We start from the raw sequence: 5,557 nt of genomic DNA, 5'->3' as shown, positions 1-5,557 counted from the left end.
GAAGAGACCACAGGGCCCAGGCACAGTCTGAACCCTTCCCTCAACCCGGCGGTTTTGCTAGCAGGAGTTCTAGCCCAACGAAAACAGCCCGGAGACCCCTGGGGCAAAAACGGCTTCCGACGAACAATAGGTGCTTGCTGTGGAACACCTATCCCAAGTGGGGGTAGCCAGCTCAACAAAATGCCACACACCCTGGTGTAAGAAACAACATTGCCCAGGCATGGTCTAAGCCCCTCACCTCGTCCCTGTGCTTTGGGGAGCCGGAGGGACACCCGAGGCCCACGGCCCTGAGACCCCTTTGCAAAAAGCCGGCTTCCCACGGAAACAGTTTTCCTGAGGTGCAGACCCTCTCACAAGTGGTTGTGGCAAGGTAAAGCAAATGCCCTCCACTTCTCTGGAAGAAACCCCAGTGCCCAGCCATATTCTAAGCCCTCCCATCCTCCCTTGGCTTCTGGCAGCAGGAGTGAAAAGAGAGGAGCAGAGCACTGGGACCCGTTTGACAAAAACTGGCTTCCTACGGGAAAGCCTTTCTCCACGTGCAGACATGCTCCCAGGTGCCTGTGGCAAGGGGAAGGAAATGCCATACACTGACCTGGAAGAGACCACAAGGCCCAGGCACAGTCTGAACCCTTCCCTCAACCCGGCGGTTTTGGTAGCAGGAGTTCAAGCCCAACGAACACAGCCCGGAGACCCCTGGGGCAAAAACGGCTTCCGACGAACAATAGGTGCTTGCTGTGGAACACCTATCCCAAGTGGGGGTAGCCAGCTCAACAAAATGCCACACACCCAGGTGTAAGAAACAACATTGCCCAGGCATGGTCTAAGCCCCTCACCTCGTCCCTGTGCTTTGGGGAGCCGGAGGGACACCCGAGGCCCACGGCCCTGAGACCCCTTTGCAAAAAGCCGGCTTCCCACGGAAACAGTTTTCCTGAGGTGCAGACCCTCTCACAAGTGGTTGTGGCAAGGTAAAGCAAATGCCCTCCACTTCTCTGGAAGAAACCACAGTGCCCAGCCATGTTCTAAGCCCTCCCATCCTCCCTGGGCTTCTGGCAGCAGGAGTGAAAAGAGAGGAGCAGAGCACTGGGACCCGTTTGACAAAAACTGGCTTCCCACGGGAAAGCCTTTCTCCACGTGCAGACATGCTCCCAGGTGCCTGTGGCAAGGGGAAGGAAATGCCATACACTGACCTGGAAGAGACCACAGGGCCCAGGCACAGTCTGAACCCTTCCCTCAACCCGGCGGTTTTGCTAGCAGGAGTTCAAGCCCAACGAACACAGCCCGGAGACCCCTGGGGCAAAAACGGCTTCCGACGAACAATAGGTGCTTGCTGTGGAACACCTATCCCAAGTGGGGGTAGCCAGCTCAACAAAATGCCACACACCCAGGTGTAAGAAACAACATTGCCCAGGCATGGTCTAAGCCCCTCACCTCGTCCCTGTGCTTTGGGGAGCCGGAGGGACACCCGAGGCCCACGGCCCTGAGACCCCTTTGCAAAAAGCCGGCTTCCCACGGAAACACTTTTCCTTAGGTGCAGACCCTCTCACAAGTGGTTGTGGCAAGGTAAAGCCAATGCCCTCCACTTCTCTGGAAGAAACCACAGTGCCCAGCCATGTTCTAAGCCCTCCCATCCTCCCTGGGCTTCTGGCAACAGGAGTGAAAAGAGAGGAGCAGAGCACTGGGACCCGTTTGACAAAAACTGGCTTCCCACGGGAAAGCCTTTCTCCACGTGCAGACATGCTCCCAGGTGCCTGTAGCAAGGGGAAGGAAATGCCATACACTGACCTGGAAGAGACCACAGGGCCCAGGCACAGTCTGAACCCATCCCTCAACCCGGCGGTTTTGGTAGCAGGAGTTCAAGCCCAACGAACACAGCCCGGAGACCCCTGGGGCAAAAACGGCTTCCGACGAACAATAGGTGCTTGCTGTGGAACACCTATCCCAAGTGGGGGTAGCCAGCTCAACAAAATGCCACACACCCAGGTGTAAGAAACAACATTGCCCAGGCATGGTCTAAGCCCCTCACCTCGTCCCTGTGCTTTGGGGAGCCGGAGGGACACCCGAGGCCCACGGCCCTGAGACCCCTTTGCAAAAAGCCGGCTTCCCACGGAAACAGTTTTCCTGAGGTGCAGACCCTATCCCAAGTGGTTGTGGCAAGGTAAAGCCAATGCCCTCCACTTCTCTGGAAGAAACCCCAGTGCCCAGCCATGTTCTAAGCCCTCCCATCCTCCCTGGGCTTCTGGCAGCAGGAGTGAAAAGAGAGGAGCAGAGCACTGGGACCCGTTTGACAAAAACCGGCTTCCCACGGGAAAGTCTTTCTCCACGTGCAGACATGCTCCCAGGTGCCTGTGGCAAGGGGAAGGAAATGCCATACACTGACCTGGAAGAGACCACAGGGCCCAGGCACAGTCTGAACCCTTCCCTCAACCCGGCGGTTTTGCTAGCAGGAGTTCAAGCCCAACGAACACAGCCCGGATACCCCTGGGGCAAAAACGGCTTTTGACGAACAATGGGTGCTTGCTGTGGAACACCTATCCCAAGTGGGGGTAGCCAGCTCAACAAAATGCCACACACCCAGGTGTAAGAAACAACATTGCCCAGGCATGGTCTAAGCCCCTCACCTCGTCCCTGTGCTTTGGGGAGCCGGAGGGACACGCGAAGCCCACGGCCCTGAGACCCCTTTGCAAAAAGCCGGCTTCCCACGGAAACAGTTTTCCTGAGGTGCAGACCCTCTCACAAGTGGTTGTGGCAAGGTAAAGCCAATGTCCTCCACTTCTCTGGAAGAAACCACAGTGCCCAGCCATGTTCTAAGCCCTCCCATCCTCCCTGGGCTTCTGGCAGCAGGAGTGAAAAGAGAGGAGCAGAGCACTGGGACCCGTTTGACAAAAACCGGCTTCCCACGGGAAAGTCTTTCTCCACGTGCAGACATGCTCCCAGGTGCCTGTGGCAAGGGGAAGGAAATGCCATACACTGACCTGGAAGAGACCACAGGGCCCAGGCACAGTCTGAACCCTTCCCTCAACCCGGCGGTTTTGCTAGCAGGAGTTCTAGCCCAACGAACACAGCCCGGAGACCCCTGGGTCAAAAACGGCTTCCGACGAACAATAGGTGCTTGCTGTGGAACACCTATCCCAAGTGGGGGTAGCCAGGTCAACAAAATGCCACACACCCAGGTGTAAGAAACAACATTGCCCAGGCATGGTCTAAGCCCCTCACCTCGTCCCTGTGCTTTGGGGAGCCGGAGGGACACCCGAGGCCCACGGCCCTGAGACCCCTTTGCAAAAAGCCGGCTTCCCACGGAAACAGTTTTCCTTAGGTGCAGACCCTCTCACAAGTGGTTGTGGCAAGGTAAAGCAAATGCCCTCCACTTCTCTGGAAGAAACCACAGTGCCCAGCCATGTTCTAAGCCCTCCCATCCTCCCTGGGCTTCTGGCAGCAGGAGTGAAAAGAGAGGAGCAGAGCACTGGGACCCGTTTGACAAAAACTGGCTTCCCAAGGGAAAGCCTTTCTCCACGTGCAGACATGCTCCCAGGTGCCTGTGGCAAGGGGAAGGAAATGCCATACACTGACCTGGAAGAGACCACAAGGCCCAGGCACAGTCTGAACCCTTCCCTCAACCCGGCGGTTTTGGTAGCAGGAGTTCAAGCCCAACGAACACAGCCCGGAGACCCCTGGGGCAGAAACGGCTTCCGACGAACAATAGGTGCTTGCTGTGGAACACCGATCCCAAGTGGGTGTAGCCAGCTCAACAAAATGCCACACACCCAGGTGTAAGAAACAACATTGCCCAGGCATGGTCTAAGCCCCTCACCTCGTCCCTGTGCTTTGGGGAGCCGGAGGGACACCCGAGGCCCACGGCCCTGAGACCCCTTTGCAAAAAGCCGGCTTCCCACGGAAACAGTTTTCCTGAGGTGCAGACCCTATCCCAAGTGGTTGTGGCAAGGTAAAGCCAATGCCCTCCACTTCTCTGGAAGAAACCCCAGTGCCCAGCCATGTTCTAAGCCCTCCCATCCTCCCTGGGCTTCTGGCAGCAGGAGTGAAAAGAGAGGAGCAGAGCACTGGGACCCGTTTGACAAAAACCGGCTTCCCACGGGAAAGTCTTTCTCCACGTGCAGACATGCTCCCAGGTGCCTGTGGCAAGGGGAAGGAAATGCCATACACTGACCTGGAAGAGACCACAGGGCCCAGGCACAGTCTGAACCCTTCCCTCAACCCGGCGGTTTTGCTAGCATGACTTCAAGCCCAACGAACACAGCCCGGAGACCCCTGGGTCAAAAACGGCTTCCGACGAACAATAGGTGCTTGCTGTGGAAAACCTATCCCAAGTGGGGGTAGCCAGCTCAACAAAATGCCACACCCCCAGGTGTAAGAAACAACATTGCCCAGGCATGGTCTAAGCCCCTCACCTGGTCCCTGTGCTTTGGGGAGCCGGAGGGACACCCGAGGCCCACGGCCCTGAGACCCCTTTGCAAAAAGCCGGCTTCCCACGGAAACAGTTTTCCTTAGGTGCAGACCCTCTCACAAGTGGTTGTGGCAAGGTAAAGCAAATGCCCTCCACTTCTCTGGAAGAAACCACAGTGCCCAGCCATGTTCTAAGCCCTCCCATCCTCCCTGGGCTTCTGGCAGCAGGAGTGAAAAGAGAGGAGCAGAGCACTGGGACCCGTTTGACAAAAACAGGCTTCCCACGGGAAAGCCTTTCTCCACGTGCAGACATGCTCCCAGGTGCCTGTGGCAAGGGGAAGGAAATGCCATACACTGACCTGGAAGAGACCACAGGGCCCAGGCACAGTCTGAACCCTTCCCTCAACCCGGCGGTTTTGCTAGCAGGAGTTCAAGCCCAACGAACACAGCCCGGAGACCCCTGGGGCAAAAACGGCTTCCGACGAACAATAGGTGCTTGCTGTGGAACACCTATCCCAAGTGGGGGTAGCCAGCTCAACAAAATGCCACACACCCAGGTGTAAGAAACAACATTGCCCAGGCATGGTCTAAGCCCCTCACCTCGTCCCTGTGCTTTGGGGAGCCGGAGGGACACCCGAGGCCCACGGCCCTGAGACCCCTTTGCAAAAAGCCGGCTTCCCACGGAAACAGTTTTCCTTAGGTGCAGACCCTCTCACAAGTGGTCGTGGCAAGGTAAAGCAAATGCCCTCCACTTCTCTGGAAGAAACCACAGTGCCCAGCCATGTTCTAAGCCCTCCCATCCTCCCTGGCCTTCTGGCAGCAGGAGTGAAAAGAGAGGAGCAGAGCACTGGGACCCGTTTGACAAAAACTGGCTTCCCACGGGAAAGCCTTTCTCCACGTGCAGACATGCTCCCAGGTGCCTGTGGCAAGGGGAAGGAAATGCCATACACTGACCTGGAAGAGACCACAGGGCCCAGGCACAGTCTGAACCCTTCCCTCAACCCGGCGGTTTTGGTAGCAGGAGTTCAAGCCCAACGAACACAGCCCGGAGACCCCTGGGGCAAAAACGGCTTCCGACGAACAATAGGTGCTTGCTGTGGAACACCTATCCCAAGTGGGGGTAGCCAGCTCAACAAAATGCCACACACCCAGGTGTAAG

The sequence above is a fragment of the Ursus americanus genome, unplaced genomic scaffold, assembly GCF_024610735.1.
Source record: "Ursus americanus isolate L20-20 unplaced genomic scaffold, mUrsAme1.1.p SCAF_119, whole genome shotgun sequence".
Lineage (NCBI taxonomy): Eukaryota > Metazoa > Chordata > Mammalia > Carnivora > Ursidae > Ursus > Ursus americanus.
This window is presented reverse-complemented; position numbering follows the sequence as displayed.